The sequence below is a fragment of the Xiphophorus maculatus genome, chromosome 22 (assembly GCF_002775205.1).
Source record: "Xiphophorus maculatus strain JP 163 A chromosome 22, X_maculatus-5.0-male, whole genome shotgun sequence".
NCBI classification, from domain to species: Eukaryota; Metazoa; Chordata; class Actinopteri; order Cyprinodontiformes; family Poeciliidae; genus Xiphophorus; species Xiphophorus maculatus.
The window spans coordinates 9,206,690-9,226,885 of record NC_036464.1 but is presented as its reverse complement, the minus strand read 5'-3'; the positions used below and the strand labels follow the sequence as shown (position 1 = coordinate 9,226,885).

The following is a 20,196-nucleotide window of genomic DNA, read 5'->3' as shown; positions in this document are numbered from 1 at the left end:
AAAACGGAAGTGCTCCAGACCACTAGGGGGAGTCAAAGAAAATAGTATTCATTTCTATGGGACCAGATGCAAGATTCTTCTTCTTCTTCTTCTTGGTATTTATTGGTGGTTGGCAACAAACTTACAGTAGCATTACCGCCACTTACCAGTATGGAGTGTGGTTCGAGATGGTCTATAAACTTTCACTTTCTACCTTTTCCCTCCATTAACTCCTGATTAAACATACCCCCACACATACACACCTGCTTATATTATCCAACTTGCTTATAACTTTATATACCCCTCTTTGATATTCTTTACACATTCACACCCAACTTGCTCTACTCATATCCTATGAAATAGCTTTGTTTTTTTAAGATACCGAATAATTATTTGAATATGTCTACTCCCGAAATCTCCTCAAAAATTCTATTAAATTAAACCTTTCTTTAATACCTACACACTCTCTCAGCATGCATCTTCTCTCTTCTTCATACTTACAACACTCTAAAATAACATGCTCTATTGTTTCAGACTTCTCACAATAATCACACTTTCCAGATGCAAGATTCAGAGAGATACCTTTACTTTCTTTCAAATTTCTTTCTCTGAATCTTGCATCTGGTCCCATAGAAATGAATACTATTTTCTTTGACTCCCCCTAGTGGTCTGGAGCACTTCCGTTTTCAACACTTTTTGTTTGCTGCATTTCATTCGGGGGTGTTTGCGTCTCTCTTTTTGTTTGCTGCATTTCATTCGGGGGTGTTTGCGTCTCTCTTTTTATTTGCTGCATTTCATTCGGGGGTGTTTGCGTCTCTCTTTTTATTTGCTGCATTTCATTCGGGGGTGTTTGCGTCTCTCTTTTTATTTGCTGCATTTCATTCGGGGGTGTTTGCGTCTCTCTTTTTATTTGCTGCATTTCATTCGGGGGTGTTTGCGTCTCTCTTTTTGTTTGCTGCATTTCATTCGGGGGTGTCTTCTTTTTTGTTTGCATGTTTTCTCTTTTGCTGCGCATTTGCACCTGTCGGCCACCGTAGAGAAGACCTTAAAAGGTACTGATCTAATAATCACAAGTGAGATTGTAATATGAGAGCTTAGCTAAACAGACAATAATGATCAGATTCATTTTTTTTAAACAGACCTATTTTTAGTTCCACATAGGTCATCAATCTATTCCACTAAAAAGCAGGTTCATATTGAAATTGTGACACATTGTCAATTAATATTGAACTTTACAGTTAATATGTACTATTGTATATATCCATTCTCCTTAATAAAGTTTTTAATTTGTCTCTTCTTATGAGACCCCCACACAATAATATCATAATGATAAATTAATGTGATCTGGCAAAAAGGAACCGTTGTAAGTGAAAGGTCCAATCAGAGGTGCGCATTTCCACAGACTGGCTGTTAGTGAGAATATGTGACTTACGATTACAGACAGTCAGCCATTTTGGATAAGCTATTTTTCTTCCAACAGCTTTGAACTTACTCTTAAAAACACAGCACAAAGCCTCATCAATTTAATATACAGGGTTTCTTCTAAATGTCAAACAATGGATGATTGCAGATTTCAATGGATTGTTGGCAAACCAAATCACTTGTTACTTGATTTAGAGCTAAAGATGTGCATACCACAGAGACAGATAAAAAAAGAACAGAGGAGGAAAGACATGAGGAAAATGTGACTCACACTCCAAAAAGCTTTTGTTTATGTTGCTGAAATGGTAGCTGACCTTAAAGGTTATCTAAAATGTACAGAAAATGTCAAACCTCCTGACAAGAGAGCAAGGCCTCTCTCAGAGCACAGCAGCACTCTGGGGGCACAGCGAGGAGTCAGAGAACAACATCACAGAGGCTGCAAAGCCGTATGCTCAAGTTACTTTCAAAGTCCCTCCTCTATTTGCCCTCTGCTGTGTGAGGATCTTTAGTCTTAATCAGCTGTATTGTTCTGTGAAGATGCAGTTATGGGAAGCGCTAAGCTGTTTATTTATTGAACAGGCTGTTTAATTCCTCCCCACTACTGCATGCTTGGCTCTGCAGACACTATTCTTTGATGTTAGGGCGCTCCTGGTGGAGTGCTACGACAGGCTCCCACTGGTGAAGCAGCACATAGTACAACAATAAACAGCAATAAGTTGTGGCCTAGTCAGCAGCAGCAGAATACACAGCAAACTACAGCTCTCTTTGTCGTGCACGCTCTAGGACAGCCTTTGTGTTCCCACAGCAGAATGTGTGTAAGCAACTCGTTGGTATTTCATAACATCCATCATTGGATAAAATTAATGAGGATCTGTTGTACAATGTATGGAATCTGTCACTAACACCAAAGTTGTATTACAAAAACAGAACAAAAAAAAGACAAGCAACTAGAAAGATAAAGTGATTATATCCTTAGGTGTTCAGTAATAACATTTTCAGATGTGCTCATAAATAAAACTAAAAAAAGGTATGTTGTGCAGTGCGACAAAAAGAAATTACACATAAAAAAACCAAACACTGAAGAAAGTATTAACTCTGAAGGTAATATAGGTATAAACATCTGGTAATTCAGAAGTATGTTTTCCAACACACATTGGTCTGTACTAATAAGAAAATTTAGCACTGCATGAGGATGCATGAACATTTTGTAGCCATTAACATTCAGGGAAGTTTCAGCCGGTTTAATGAGCACTGCCAAAGTCTGTCAGGCTGTGTAATCAGTGCTCCTCTGCGTTTAGTAATTCAGTGTCCCTCGGTGACAGCTGCTGGTTAGTTATAGTGCCGATTTAATAAAGGAGGAAAGGTGATGGCTTTGGTTGGAAATTGCATCTTTTTTAATGACTATTAGGAGAAAATAAACAGATGTAGTCTGTCTGTGGACCCAGGCCCCTTTACTGGGGGACCTTTGTGAGTGATTCCAGTTTTGCACATTTAACTGAATTATAATGCATGTGTATATCTGTATATGAAAGCATTGCTTTTTTTATTTTACAACATAGATAATTCCATGGTTGAATGTTCCCGTTTATAAATTAATATTATTAATTAGAATTTGTCCTTTAAATTAAAGGGAGTGCATTGTTTGGAAGTACAAATAGCACCAGTCACATTTATTGCATTCCCACTCCCTGTAAAAATATTTACAGTACCATTATCTCACACAAAAATTACAGGAAAAATATGCTCCAAATTAATATTTCATAAGCTTACAAAAAGGCCATGACAGAAACAGCATATGACCATTGCTGTTTGCACAATCTCTCTTCTGGACATATAATTTGGATCACCGTCTTGTTAAATGACCCAGAGATGAACCACTTCCTAATTTGGCTCAACAGTCATCCTTTCTTCAGTGTTTATTTAAAATCTCCTAATATTTCAATATTAATGATACCTCACACTTTACTATGGTTTTTAAAAAGAAACAGGCCCATAACATCATAAATCCATCACCATGTTGAGTAAGTTATTTGTTTTCCACATGTTTATGGCCAAAGGACACAGTTTCAACTGAAAATCTACCTAGTTTTGAGCAAAATCAGCATGCTTATTTTTTCTGATGGTAGGCCAAAAAAAAAAAATCATGGCATGCCTCCCAAACAACCCATTGGCATATAAATATTATACAATAACTGTCATGGAGACTTGCAGCAATTCTCAAAGTGAGTTTGGTAGTTCTTTTGTTTGTTTATTTATTTATTTTTTTCCTTCTTGCTATTTTTCTCACTCTGAGTATGAGGAAGGCAAACTTGTGTTAATGTTCAGCCTTGTTGCCAGTGGCTTGAAGAAATTGGACTGTGTCACGTCCCTTTTATACCCCAGAGAAACGCAGAGAAATTCATTAATTGCTAAAATTCTAACAAACTCTGATCAGCTTAATAAATAAAGTATGAGGAATGTTTCAATAAATAGATAGATTCCTCTATCTATTTAAAAAAGATAGAGGAATCAATAATTGTGCCAACTGTGATTTCAATAATTATTTGTATTTTAACGTCACATTATGCTACAGTAGCAAAAGATGCCTTGCTAAATTAAACCAAGCTTTGGTGAAATATGAACATATTCCAGCTTTAAGAAAATGAACGTATTTGTTGTTAGCACTGCAGTGTTTTTAACAGAGACTTCATATATTTTTAAAGAATTGGATTTAAGATGCTTCAATTTTTCAGGTTTTTTGGGGTCTTTTTACTCATTGTTGTGCTTAGAAATGTTGTTCTGGACTGACTAACTTGTTGTGTTTTTTATTATTATTTCAAACTTGTCCTCAATTTTACAGAAGTTGTCACTGTCTACTTCAACTACAATAGAGTTGACTTATTGTCAGTTGCAGACAAGGAAGATTAGCATGTTAATTAATCCATAAACATTTGGCTCCTGCTGATATTATTGAAGCTGTATGCTAATCCAATGCAAATAATAAACTGCATGATGACAAGGGGAAAAAAATCGTTTCCACAGGGGAAATAAAAATTTCACTAAATAGCAACAACTAATTTTCTTCTATCCAACTTTGTTAAGACAAAGAACTCCTAATTCAGTTTATCCCAACAGCTGTAAAGTTTTCTTCTGTGACTTTTTGCAAGTGACTTTGTTTAAGTGCAATGAGCACACTTACTCTTTTCTAGGGATGCCTTCCAGCAAATTTGCTTTGGCCCCATGAGAGGAAAAAAGCCATGTGCCTTTATTTTGTTAACCTTCTTCTACACTGCTTTTCCCTGTATATGATTTAAAAAATTTGGTTTAAAATGATATCTATAATTTGTACTGAAACAAGCGTGTTTGCAAAGTTATGTGAGAAAAATATATGTAGAACATGCAAAGAGAATAAATCATTTTGAGGAACATTTAAAGCTTACCATAGATGCCTGTGGAAATGCATGGGAAGGCCTGTGCAAAAAAAGAACAAAGTAGTAATTAATATGCAACCAAAAAATAATCACATTTCAGTTTATAATAGGATTGTGAAGAAGATGCCATGACTATGTTTATCTTTAATTCCAAACACAACGGTATAATTTCTGTTTGAAATCTGCAGCAGAGGAATTTAGACATTATGAACTATGTACCTGCCCATTATACATGTGCATTAAACTGCAGGCATTGTGGGACACACAACGTTTACCTTTGGATAGAGACTGTTTACCTCTGTTTGCCTTCACCTGTTTGGTCCCGGGAGAAGCAATTTACAGAACTCATTGCATAAATCCCTGCAATGCTAATGTACAACTATAATGTGAATACTGATGCAGCTCCCATTTACAATGCACACACAGTTACACAAGGTACAGTTGCTGTTTTTAAACAACAGTCTTCTGAAGTCTATAATATACAGTACATAGTTCAAATACTGTATATACTTGAAGAAAAGTCAGGATCACAGCGTGTTAAAGATGATGTCTGTTAAAATTTCATTTGGGACAGAGGCTATTAATAGTCAGTATCTATAACACCAGTAGTTAGCTTATTTTGCCAAAGGGGAACAGTGAAACCCACTCATGTAAATTTATAGGTACATGTACAGTAGCGCATGTTACACACGAATATCTAACTAAGGCCTGATTCTGTCTGTTGCCTACAGCCTAAACTTATACATAAATTTATTACATTTCTTTATTTAGGCCGAGTAGACAAGATAGCAAACCTGAGAGTTTTAACTGCCAACTGTGATCCAAGTATTTTTTTCAGTGCCTAACATAAACCCCAGTTACATCTGGATCAACAACAGAACATTTAACTACTCAACAGCAGAAACACATATTCACAAAAATGGATAGAACAGTCTGATACTCAGTTTCCAATAACAATGTCTTAAAGTTATCTCTAACAGAGTCTGATTAAATTTAACTCCCGTTTCCTGTTAATGACGCACTGTCTGTGATTTTATGCCAGCAACACCCACAATGTGTTTCAAAGCAAGCTATGCAGCTGTGCTTTGAAAAAAAAAAGTTTTTTAAAAATGGCCTATTTGTGAGCTTGGCTTGCATATCTGTATTATAGGTCATGCATATTAATATAAGCAGTTCTTCCAAATAAACTAAGTGTTTTTAACAATTAAATGACAATCACAGGGCATCGGGTGCCTCGGTTAGTAAAATCTGCAGAGGCTACAGTCCTCGAAGCGGTTGTCCTGGGTTTGATTCCCTGTCTCAGGCCATTCCCTTTTTCCCTCAACCCTATTTTCTGTCAATTTACTTTTCATTAAAGACCAGTATAGCCTAAGAATCTGTACAAATTTAAATAAAAATAATGTTCACTGTAAAGAAAGACAATTTTGGCTGCTCCATTCTCCGGTCTCTCTGCGTCGTATTCAATAATCTTTCTTATTGGAGACATCTGGAAAGTGACTTGAATAAATGAATTGTTCTCTCACTCCTCAACAAATAGGAGATTCTATGGCAAGCCACTAAGTTGTCCAAAAGCATGCTGCTTGTTCTCCTTTTTCAGCAACAGTTAACATCTCTGCCTAAGCTGCTATGTATACAACGAGAGTTAAATGAGGAGGGTTACAATGTATAGCAGTAGAGTAGATGCTCTATTTACGAACAATAAAGGCTCCCACATACTCACGTCCTCAAGTGTTTGTCTACATGAAGAAAAGTTTTTATGACTCATACCCAGTAAGCTGCTTGGTGGGAAACAGTGTTCAAATCAAACTATTATATATGCAACACCAAAATGATGAAGTTGAGCATTGGCAAACAGTTGCAATGACGCGCAGTAGCTGGACTAACACTCTACGCCACACCACCATAGTCGGTATGTTCGACTATGACATTTCAACCGTTCACAGTTCACTGTTGACAGTGTGTGCCTATCCTTCAGAGACACAAAATTGCAAGAATTAATTAGATTTGACATGGCTAAAAATGTTTGTTTTATTCTGACTTGTGAGCTCCTATTTAAATCATAAGATTTACCACCAGTCCAGAATATTGCTTTGTTACTAGCAGATTTACACGGAAAGCAAATGAAACACGAGACATTAGATTTTGAGGAAGTCGACCAACTTTGTAAGTTTTGTCAGCACACAGTTAGATAGAACTCCTTTTGACATCAAAACATAAAGTACATGTGCTAGTTTTAGTTTTATAAAGTACATTTGGCTTTCTGTTGGAAATATAAACCCTTGCCAGTAGGGCCAAGGTATTAAATTGAGTCGAGTCAGACATACAAACATATATGTTAAAAGTAATTAAATCTCACATATTAGGTGACTTTTCATCAGAACTTCGCAGTAGCTTTCTTAACCTAGTCAAACCCATGTATGCTGAACCCATGTGGATCAGCATATTGTTTTCAGATAAAAGTTGGAAAAAGAAAACCCAAGAGTTTCAAGAAAAGCAGATAATGTGGCGTCTGCAACATTACTGGTGAGTGAATTAAGTGGGACACAATCATAATAATAATGTAGAATATGTAATATTAATGAAATCTAGTGTTATTTTACTGCCCTTTATAGCTAATGAGTTTCCAAGCATATATATAGCCTTGATATTTTTCACTTACTAGACCAGGACTCCGATTTAGCAAATGCCTAATCTTAAGTGACTATAAAACAAAAGAGACATCTACAAAAAACAGGAAAATATGCTAAACTATGACTATTTTTATAAACTAAAGAGCAAAAACACAACAAATATTTATGGATGTCTTTTCCAAAAAGATTATAAAAAGTAACCACCTAGTAATAGTTCATGCTTTGTCGCATTTTGCAGCAAACATATTATTCAAGCATGGCTTTATAGCTTAAAATAGTTTCATTATTCTTTACTTCTGTAAGCTAATATATTATGATGCATAGGGCTTGCTGTGTGCATCTCTTTTTCACATTCATCTTTTTAAGTACGTTAATAAACACTAACATTTTTTTTCAAATATCCTATTTTGTCCTCAAAACAAGCTGAATACATGCTTCAGTTCTTGCATTCATCAGAAGGTGTGGCAAGAGTATTAATATAATAAGAAGATAAATATATAAAAAAAGAAAAAGGTAAACGGTCCACTAGAAGCTCAAGCAACTGAATGAATACAAAACAGCTCAGAGCTGTATCAAAGAACAACCCCATATGTCAATTTCTTCCACTGCCAAAAGTGAGCCAGCAGTTTGTTTTTCCACACTAGCCCTGTCAAGTTTTATTTAGAAATATGTTGCTGCTGGCAGCTATGTCAAGATCACCTCATTTCAGAGAGAAAAACACAATTAATAGATCTGAAGAGAGGGAGAATAGAAACAGGGTTCCTTGTGTGCTTTCTGAAATAATCATACAATCATATTAAGACGGCACACACAGCCCTCACTTTGAAATACAATACCCTGTTTGTCCTTGATTTAAGTGATGAGGAATGAGTCTCTGCTTGCTTTCTTATTTACCAGTTTTCGGCCTCAGTCTGTCAGGGTAATTTTTTCTTCTTTGGGCTGATTTAAATCTTTTACCAAAGCTTTGACCTTTCCTGATGACTGTCTGGGTCTGACACAAACCACAGATGATGAAGCATGGAAGAGCGAGGCTGTTTCTACTCCAGTGCTAAATTCTGCCTGTAGCAAAGAGGCAGGCAGGACAAAAGAGCAAAAAGGAAAAATAAGCAAAAAAATTAATTAATTAAGTAATTGAAAAAATTAAACTTTTAAGTTGCTGATAAGTTGAACAAAGCAAATAATGCTTGATTATGATTTCTGATCACCTGGAATAATCAAATTAAAACAAGCAGGATGATAAATACTTCAATCAGTTAAAATGAGTGACACTTTCTAATTCCTTCAGTAAGCCTTTGCTGCCAAAACTGTCACCCTATTTCAGTTGAAAAGCCACAATGTCAGTCACTTTAACTTGAATGTCTACTCTGACATCATCTAATTCCTGGCATATCAAACACTGAGGCAATGCCAAACCACCAGCATAATCAATTAAAATCTATTTTATTACTCTGCTGGCTAATCCATTAAAAACTATTGATTTTACTGGCGTGAAGAAGCATCAGGTAATCACTTAATGGGATGCTGTCACGATCTGATACATGTACTTGTTTTGTTTAAGGCCTGGTGTGGGCCTGGTGTAGAAGTGAAGAGAACTAGAGAAATGTACAAAAAGTTTTGAAGACCAAAGATGTTCATATATATACATATACAGTATATATAAACTAATCTTCAGCTTGAAATTACTTTGAAACATGCAGTAGGAGTCAAAAGTATTTGAGAAAACAAATGTCTCTCATTCCCATAAACCCAGCCTATGTACCACAATCTTAAAAATAAAATATCTATCTCTGTGAAATAAAACCGCTTCACGTTGTGCAACCAGAGTCCAGAGAAATGCTTAACAATCTACAAATATTATGTATAATAAAAACTGTTTTATGGTTTAGGCCCTTACACAAAGAAACATGTACTACTTTGCACCCAGAGGAATAAGACTGTGAAATGTAGAGAAGCACACACCTCCAAATTGCACATAGATTGGATGTTGTTGACAAGCAGTCAAGATAAACCGAGGTAGATACTCAATAAGGGGCATGTAATTCAATCTGGCAACAGCCACAGTGGGCCTTGTAAAAAGAACTTCAGGCTTCAGATCCTAATCATGATCAGCAAAAATAAACAAAAAACACTTTTGGATTTAGTGTCCCTGCTATCTTCTGTTTTTGCTACAATTGAGCCTAATGATTAAAATTACTATTACAGATTGCACGCTCAACAGCGTGCATCATTTTGTAAAAAATACCTTTCACCTGCATCTTCTCATGCAAATAGTGAATTGATTAAACTTATGTTGTTTATTCTTCAACAAAAAGACTGGGACAGAAAGTTTATGTGAAGCAAACTGCTATTTAGACAAAACCAGACACTGATATAACATTCTTTACACAGGAATAGGATGCCTGACATAATACTGTGGCAATAACAAAAACCTATGTACCAATTACTAAGAACAGAAGAGACAAGACTGCCTTTACAACAGGAATGGAGTTCTGCAGATTTGCTGCAAAACAGCAATGTTTGAACAATCTTGAAGGCTCTGTAAGCAATATGGCGTGAAGGGGAACAACTCAATGATGTCAATTGCTAAACGTTAACAATATTTAAAACTTTCACTAACTTTTACCAAATTTGGCCAAAAGGTGAATAGATAGCTTTACTGCTATGATACCTGCTTCAATTCTGTATACATGAAGTATTTAAAATTTAAGACTAAGCTTAAAAAAAGGTGATGATGGAAAATGACTGAAAAGAGATGGGATTTTCTGCCACTAGAGACAAATAAATAAGTCATATCAATTTCTATAAAAGAACCAAAGTCAGAAACTCCATTCAACAGAAAAATCTATATTAAAACTCATAAAACTAAACTTTTTTTATTCTTATTTTATTTTGCATCAATCCTGTACAACCACTATGCAACTTTGCTTATACTATATGAGGGTTATAGTATAGTATGAGGGCTGGAGTTAATTAGGACAGTCAGTGGCATATATGGAATCATGACCTACGATTCCTGGCTTAAATTATTATTTCTATCTCTGGCTGCTCATTAGAAGTGACTCAGCATGTCCTCCTGCACTCGTACCATAAGGCTTTGCCTGACACATCGGCTTGTTGCTGATTTTCTTTGCTTACAGTGTATCCGGAAATTGGTCACCAGGGAAATTATTTTGCTGCCGAGACTCCTCCCTAATCTATCACGTCACTTTTAAGTGGAGCATCTTTCCTCTAAGCATCTCAACACAAAGTCAGAATGCATCACAACACAAGATAGTTTCTGTATATCATTAGGGAAGCCACAGTGCTGTGAAAAAGTATTTGCTTCCTTTTTTGTTTGTCATACTTATATGTTTCAGATCATGAAACAAAAGTTCATATCAGGCAAAGATACAATAGTAAAATTATGATTAACACATCATGCACTGATCTAAAGAAATTCATGCTCTATCTGGGAAGTGTCTGAAAGTAATTTCTAAGGCTCTGAAAGACCAGTGAGCCGTAGCAGGAGGCATGTTCTACAAATGGAGAAAACTTTGCAAACAAAATTACTTTAGAAGCACATAAATCACTCATCTAAGAGGTTACGAAAGGTCAAGGTTACAAAGTTAAGATCAATATTCATGATTCAAAAAACAGTCCATAACCTACTGCTTACCAAAAAACAAAAGGACCATCTCATATTAGCCACAAAATACACGGATAACCCAGTTTTTCAAATGCATATTTGGTGGACTGACAAGACAAAAGATGATTATTTTAAAAAGTGTATCTGCAAGTACATCTGTCAAAATGAACAGCACTTCAGAAAAGGAGAAGAAAATGTTACGGTGCTGGAAGTGTGATGGTCTGTTGGCTGCTTAGTTCTGTCTGGACCTGGTCAACTTAACATGATTTAAAAGCCTGACAATCTGAAATATTTAACAGGGACAAAAAAGCAAAAACAGTACCAATTGACAAATGTATGATGTGTTTTAATTCATTTTTATTATTTAAAAATGTGAAGAAAGCGCCCTTTTTAAGTAATGATTTATTAATTGGTATGACTAACTCACTGAAGACAGTGCTCAATAAAGTCCCCATTATTTCACTGCGAGATCTGATTCCCTGCAGGTTCCAGTCATTTGTTAAGCAGCAGGAAGTGACACAGTAAGGCTCAACCTGCAGCAAAATGCAGAAGAGTTCCACTGTAGGTTCTTCACTTTCCCATGCTGCTTGCACAGAAGAGTAGCCGTAAGCACATAGGTTAAAGGGAGAGAAAGACACGCCAAGTGACTACAGGATTCTGCCAGGGGAGCGCTCGGTCTCGGCTGGCTGAGTAAATAGCACTGGACCCGGGGTACTGCCCCTGTAGGCTGAGGCCTTGTAGCCTGTTTGCAGATGGAATCTATGCTTATAAATCACAGCAGCATGGGGAGACCCAGCACAAATATGACCACAAGGCTGTTATTATTCACAAGTGTTACCACAGCATGGAATTACATCAGGGTAGAAAATGAATCCAAGACAATCTTCTTTGTTGACTGCTGTAAGTCTTAAGCCTGCTTCCTCTGCTGTAATCAGATACATGCTGCTGCTGCAAAATGCACATCGCAGTTACAGATCAGGGTGTTTAAGTAGCACACATTAACACTCTTTTATTCAGCATAATACCTCGGCCTATATTCCAACACGAGCGCTGATTGACTGTCATTATGCTAAATGGAGGATGGAGAAACGCAGGGGATAGGAAACCTGGCACCTAATGGCCCGAGACCCACCAACCGTTTTTATACCTGCTTTGATTAAATGAAACTATTATCCCAATGATATCTGTCCATAAGGACTCAGCACAGTTGGCTGTGCAGAAAGCAACACGCTGTCCATGATACTCGGCGTACAACAGTTTATTCAATTTAAGCTGTAAGTAGAAGAATCCTTGTTGTTTTGAGCCACAACTGGTTTTCCCCTTCTTCTTAGCAATTACATGTGAAAAAAAGCACCAACAACAAGTGTTTTCGATGTCATCTAATGAAAAAGTAACATGAAAAAATCCAGCTAGGAAGAAACTGCTATCAGAGCTGATGACAGTGTTTTTGTTGACATAGACATGTAGCTGATTTCACCACATTGGTGTGAATTTTTATCAGCACAGAAAAAAAACAAACTGTGAAACATCAAAGGAAAATACACAACATTAAAATATGATCACTCTCAGTTTGGTCCATAAGTGCAGTATTCACTTGCCTGATTTATTTCAACTAAACATAATGTTAGACTATGGTTTTAACTATACAAAAATGTGTAAAAAAAAAAAAAAAAAAAAGAAAAAAGTATTGGACCCTTCCAGATTTATACTGATTTTTTTCCCTTTTTGCCCTATCCATTAAAACATGAATTGAATTAAATTTTTAACAACAATTTTTTGTTCAGTTTCACAAGAAAGATGCTGCCTGACAACATAAAGTACCGGTAGGCTAAAAGAGTCATCATAAGGAATTCAGAAACATATCAGAAAAAAGTTATGATACCCATCAGACTGGACAAAGCTAATCTAGTGAACCCCGGTAAGCGCCATTATCCACTCCTTCCAAGGGGTGGTCAGCTAAGAAAAATTACAAGAAAATTGTACCAACAAATGGAATTGGCATCTACTCTTCCGACACCCCGCCTTTGCTGTTAACAACTTTTCTTAGGAGAGTTGAACTGAGAAGTAGTTGGTATAATAAACTTAGCAGACTTGAAGTTCCATCAGGTCTTTGCTAATTGCTGCTGCCACTAGTCTCGAGAATCTGTGTGGGAGAATGCTCTGTGGGGCAGAAGCTCGGCTGAAGACTGTAGTCCCAAAAAGGTGCTTTGGGTACAGATAGGAAGCGTTTAGGCACCCCTGAGTAATTGCCACATGAGATTCAATCGTTTCTTCAAACTGCTTGAAAGAATCAAAGCAACATGAGCATAATTTAAGTGTGACATAAAAGCAGATGGGTGCAAATACTTCTTTGTAGCAATGTATAAATTGTCTGTATAATCAGCAATGGCTGATAGAGAAGTAGATTGCACAAATCATCATTTTTCATTCCCACCTTTAATAGTTCTGTAAAAAATAAAAAGCTGAAAGTTGTTGCTTGATGTACTCCAACAAAAAGGAGGTCAGGCATACAAGGTTCAGAAAGCTAATAAGCAGCTTTATTGAAAACAAATCTCTAATAACCAAAGGAATATATAAAATCCTTCAGGTTATTGTCAGAACTCAGATTGTGCTAAATATAAAAAGCTCAAAATGTGTCCATTTGAATCCAACAGATACAAGCATTTTGCACCTATTTTTGCATCAGTCCATTATAAAAGTGATACAAGAAGTAAAAAATATTCCTCAATATATTTCTGCAAGGAAACACACATAATTTGTTTTAAGAATTGTGGACCAATAAGTGAATCATGAAATCAGGTTAAGCATATAGTATATTATAAACTTGATATATGTGGTGTGCAAAAATATAAACCATACAAACTTCTGACCTAGTTAGTAGGATAGAAACATATGAGTACATCCTGTTAATTTCACTTAATAAAAATGCTCTAAGATTTAATGGCTTTTTATTATTATTTAACACAGCATCTGTTTGACAGCTCCACAATCCCTATGTTTGATTAATACATTTTAAACATTAGTAAAACGAGAAAAACAAAAGTATTACAAACACAGTTTAGAAAATGTATTTAATTGGTGAAGTAATTCAGAACAGCTCAAGAATTAATTACAACTTCTAGGGAAAAACCTTTTTGTAAACACTCTTCCGTTTTCTTCGACATGCAAAATAACAGCAGATTCCACTAGCCCGCATTTTTTTCCATTCTATCTGCAACACACTAACAGCTCTAGTCTTTGAGAATGCCACAATATTCAATCTGGCTGTGATTTACAAATATTTTAAGGCAACAATGTTTGCTCAGTAGAGCTATTTCAGAAGCAGACCTTCCTTTGGGTGTAATTTGAGAATTGGAAAGACTCAAACTCTGGTTTTGAGATAATAAGGGCCCGCAAATAGCTTAATCACTGAGAGTCTAAAAACAACTAGGTAATAGCTGGACAGAATTACTCTCTTTGGTGATAATGAAAATCAGGGTTTTCCATGATTGCTGTCATCACACTCAGTTCCACAGCACTGAGCCCATCTGCACATGCAATGGATGCTGTGTTGCAGGGGAAGAAAGACAGGTCACTACATGTTGGTGAGCCAAACAGTGACAGCAGTGAGATGAATGGGCTGAAAAAAGGTGTAAAGGCTGCAAGTCTGTGGATGGTGCGGGGCAGTGGAGCCGATACAAGCAGATAGCAAAGTGATGGCTGCTGGAGTCGCTGGTCCATGACCACCTATATGCTTGATCAACCATAGTTCACCCAGAAGGCCAAGGCTGTAGAGAGCAGCCAGAAGACTTTTTTAAAATACGATTTGTTCAAGCTTTGACAACAAAAGGAAAGTTTAGAAATTGAACATGGATAACAGAATGGAAACTAGGAAATGGAGTGTGGATTCACTGTCTTATCTCTTTAAAGTACATATGATTCTTTTCACTTTTAGCAATCTATGTTATTTCTAAGTTCACCTGATTACACTAACATTATCATCTTAAAGACATGAAATCATAGGAAACAAAACATAACTCAGCTCTGTGTGTGAGGCCTACTGTTTAGGTCAAATTAATATTTTACAACTGACCACCAGGCAAAAACCAAACAAGACTGACAAAATGCTGAAGAGAATGCCAGCTTAGCTCCACTCTACACCTAATCAATACACCTGGAGTCAAACAGGCTAAAACAAACACTCCATTCATCAAATGTCTTTCAGTTATTTGAATGCACCAAATAGATTCAGTCGGATGGCTGTGTCTGCTGATCTAAAATACTAACTGGTGTAACTTCAGATTGACAGAGAGGCTCACAGACTGGTGGCTTTTTTTGTCTCATCAAATGTCACTGTTATGAAATACCCTGAATTCAAAAATAGACCTTTATTTGCTGAAGGGAACCCAACATAGAGGCTTTTGTTCGAGACAAAGAAGATCTCACCTGTTTTACCCTCAGTGCTCCAGTAAAAAGCTTTCCTTTGGTGCATCCGTTCTATATAACTTTGTAGCATTTAATCTTAAACAGAATTTTATTTAGACACTAAAAAAATATCAAAATACCCACATTATTATTCCAACAAGATTATATTTTTTATGAAAAAATTGACATGAACAAGAGGGAACACAGCATTGTAATCAACCAGTCTGATCAGGAAACTCACTTACGATCTATTGGAAATATTTTGAAAATCTTATTTTACATGGAACACATAGCTAGATTAACAGACCAAATCAATCTAAAAATACTGATAAAAAATGACCAACACGGTTTATTTTAATGTCAGCTTTGAAAATCATTTTGTATTTTCAATAAAGTAGAATAAGTATGGCAGTGTAACACTGACGAACGACGTGAATAAGATGTGGTGTAATTTAGATGGGATTTATATGTACACACATATTTGCTATAAAACCTTAACGATTTTATTTTATTAGTAGATTTCTGGCGATGCAGAAAAAAAACTGTACAATTATATTTGTTGGTCCTTGTAGCTTTTACTTAGAAATTATTAATACATTCCACTATAGCAATTGTTATTGCAAGTAGTTTAGACAGTTCAGAGCTTTAAGAAATCAGTGCTTGGAAACTGAACTATGATTGGTGCATCTTTATAATACACTCTCACCTTCCTTTTTACCTTTTTGCCTTTTACTTGAACACATCGGATTGTCATGTCCTGGATGATTAGGAATCAACACGAGCATATTTGATATATTATATTACATTATGTTATATTATATTATGTTGTATTATATCCTATTATCAATACGGTACAATAGGTCACAGAACCTATAATCGTTTTTAATGCTGACTTTTGACATCCATTTCATCTCTCCAGCTTTAAAATGTGGTGCTTGATTAAAATCCATAACCTCAACATAATTGTGATGATCCTATAAAGTCCTTACTATTGTATTCATCACAAGAGCTGTGACATTATAAACTGTATTCTTATTGAAGCATAAGAATGAAGCAAAGAGTACATGCAGGAGAACGTAATAGGGGTAATCCTGAGGATACTGTTTGATTTGAATATCTGAACATTAACATAAAGCAGCAGACGACATCATTCAGTACGCCTCAGGGCCTGTAAGCCTGTGATTATTCCTGCAAGTGCTTAAAAAGTGTAACAGCATGTCTGCATGTTGTGTTGCAGAAGAAATCATATGCGTGTTGGAAGCCTAAATTACAGGTGGTCATAAAGGATACAAAGAAGAAAATTGGCAGATTCTGTCGTAATCCAACAAGACATATGTTTATGTGTCCGAGAATGAACAGGCATTTGAAAGGCTGGAGGTAAAGACACCAACTATGCTGTATGTTTCTGTGTGGAAGGCTAGACATGAACACATATGAATTTTAAAATACCTATATTCCATTTATTCAATGGAGAATGGAGAAAACATACAGCTGGAGAGTTAAAACGAGCAATAGCTCCGTAATTCAGTCCCTGATGTTCACAAATAAAAAAGATTATTCCCGAGTGGTTGATCTAAAGTGAAGTAAAGCAACCATTAAGGAGCAATTTTCAAGAGACATTAATTTCCATTTATAAATCAACTTCAATACCACATTTAATCAGAGAACTGAAAAAAAGAAAAAAGGAACATTTCTGGTCTTTCAATGTGAAAGCTATCCTGTGGTACCCTCCCAACATAAGGCCACTAATTAAACTTTTCTTTTCCTTTTCAAAGCATCCTTCAACATTTCAAAAGCACCATATCAAAGAGGCTTCAAAGTCAAAACCCCACTGAATTTTGAGTTGACAGAGCAGCATACATATGAAGACAAGTGACTTGCTACATGCCCCCCTCGTCTTTGAGCAGAACCAGTGTAAGACTAAAATCCTTACTGCTGCATTATGCATACTAATGTCTGCAGAAGAAAAACAACTTGGCTTTTCTGGGGTTGTCTCGGTAAAAGAAAAAAGAGTCTTACCAACATTTCCAAACTGACAAAAAGACATTTAAACTCAGTAAATGCCAGTGTCTTCAACTGAAAACATTATGAACTTCTCATTTTCTGTTTGCACGTATTTATTTGACTGAAAGTTTATGAATAATCTAAAAGGTGATGTATTTTGGGCTTAGCATTTTTTTTTTTTTTTTTTACTTTTATTGTACAAAGTCAGTTTGGGACGTTGAAGGGCTAAAAAGCATCTGTTCATTACAGATAATTCTGTGAAGGCTCACATAATGCCTCACTGTAGTATTCCATCGCCAGTAACAGGTAGGTATGTCATGGGCACAGTTTATCTGATGTTTAATATACTTGTTGGCCTTATTTTGAAGCTGAGTACAACAATAGGGTGCAAAAGAAACACATTGTGGTAAAAAATTGTCTAGAAATTGTCTGCAAAGCCACTACACCCTACATTTTATTTTTATAAATAAAAAATGAAATAAATAAATAAGTTTATTTATTTCAAACAGGTTTTTTAAACAAAGAAAACAACAAAACAGTAGGACAAGAGAAGAATTGTGCTTACACAGTCAAGATCAAAATAACAAGTTTACCTCTACTTTTCTATTTGAAAAGGAGTATGAAGAACTAGTGAACACTTATTTAATTCTACCCTTTAGGTCAATATTATTTAATATGTCACTCTCCGACTCAGTCGTTATCAGAAATGGGTAATTAAAAACATGTGGTATTCAAATGTCTGTTCACTTTTGCCCATATGCCATATGCCTGTTCTGTGCTGAACTACCAACAAATAAATTATATTACCGTACACAAAAACAAAGTGATTACAAAATTTCTCTCCTAACAGAAAAAAGCAACAATATTAGCAATAATCTACAGTTACTAAGATTATTGTAACTGAAGTAACATTGTGAAAAAGTTACAGAATGGGCTAAATTAGAGAAATGTTGGTTATTGAGTGGGAGGTAAGGTGAGAAGGTGATGTAGGAGGCACTGTTCATGTAAGAACTGCCACTGTTAAGAAGTAACGGACTATGGCTTCTGGATTAATCTATTAATAAAGGGTCTGTCACATCAAATAGATTAGATTAGATCTATCTCTACAGTTAAATTAAATAAATCCTGTAAGAATCAACAACTTATACAATGACTAATTCTGTTTTGTTCAGCAAACATTTTTTGCCATGACTAGAGGATTGATCCTCTTTTTCTACAGCTAATAAAACAAGTTTGTACTAAAAACATCTTTGGGAATTTGATCTTGTTATAAACTAAAAATTACAACATAGTAGCTGGTTTTCACATCAAACAAAACACAGATAAATGATCTGCTGAGAACCATAACAGATGTTTTAGAAAAGACACAAATGAACTCTTCAAAGCACAAATACAGCATAAAAACTCAATATTTGCTTTGGAATTTGGCTCTCTGTGGTGAACCATTAAAAGCAGAGTAAATACAAAATGATCCGTAAATCATGGGGGCATGATTTCCAATTTAGAAGAGTAAAAGCCTATTTCTTTAATAGCATAAGAAAAGAAATATAGCATACCACTGGGTGAGTCTGTTTCTTCTGATATCTTTATTGGCCCTGTGCTTCAGGAATAATTATTCCAAGACTTGAAGGTAGGGATGTTGTTGTCAACAGGGAATTTAATGGACTTAATGAACTCTTTTTGTTAACAGAAGCTCAGGATGCTCAATGATTGCCTTCAATTCGCCCTCTGTAGTTTACCCTGTTTGCACAATTCCACTGGTGCAAAGCTTTTTTTTCCATGTGATGCAATGTTTTTAGAAGGAATAAAAGAGAGGAGGCAGAATGTTTATGAGGCAAGGTAGACTGGAGTGAGACAAATAAGCAGGGAAGGGGGAAAATGCAGCAAGGCGGACTGATAACTAGAATCCTGGAAACCTGAAAGAGCTGTTTTTTAACTTCTGTTCGGAGGGTAGAGATTTCCCTCTGCTGCCAGGGTTTATGCTTGGCTAAGCTAAACACGTGACTGATCTATCTCTGTGCTGAATGTGCAGAGATGAAATTGATATTGATCCCCCTATGCAGTGCTCAATAAATCAACAACTAACCCAGAAAGAAATTCAAAGTTTCCTTTAAAACATAGATACACACATAATCACAGATCTCAGAAATATACAGAGCTTTGATTTCAAATCTTTATTAATAGTATTCAGCAGCATTCTTCTCAACAGTCAGTGAAATGTTTATTTTTGTGTACTTACACCATCTGCTGGTTTGTAGCAAATACATTTCAGGTTCACATGAGCAGTCATAGAAACCACAATATGAGTGTTATAAAAACCTATTCGTTCGTGTATGAGCAGTCCACCTTAAATCTCCCCCCAACCTAAACCCATAAATCTAAGCGTGCCCTGAGGTAAGAGCAACCTTCGCTAATTAACAGTAGCAGGATGAGAGGTTAAGGCCTGTGTCGTATTAGCGTGTGAAAACACTATTTTTCAATTTACACTCCATACTCTTAAGTAATGAAGTTTGCTGTGCTGTGTGTACAAATACAAAAGCATTCAGTCCATTGAACATTAAAAAATACAAGATTCCAGAAACGGTTTACCTCGGCAGTGGGACCATAACAGTGTTCAAAACGCGATGAGTGAACAGCCTGTACAGAACTGACACTGGAGATATGATGTCTGCCTCGGGGAATGTCTATAAAACAAGATCACGGATCCAAACCAAAGCTCATT

General features: G+C 35.9%; 1 protein-coding gene across 1 annotated transcript in view; it reads right to left on the bottom strand.

Moving 5' to 3' along the window:
- Positions 1 to 20,196, bottom strand: part of LOC102229387 (glutamic acid-rich protein) — a 164,989-nt gene that overhangs the window by 120,646 nt on the left and 24,147 nt on the right. Inside the window, exon 2 of the mRNA XM_023327446.1 lies at positions 4,821 to 4,851. The gene's annotated coding sequence lies outside the window, so the exon portion shown is untranslated. The remainder of the gene's footprint in view (positions 1 to 4,820; positions 4,852 to 20,196) is intronic.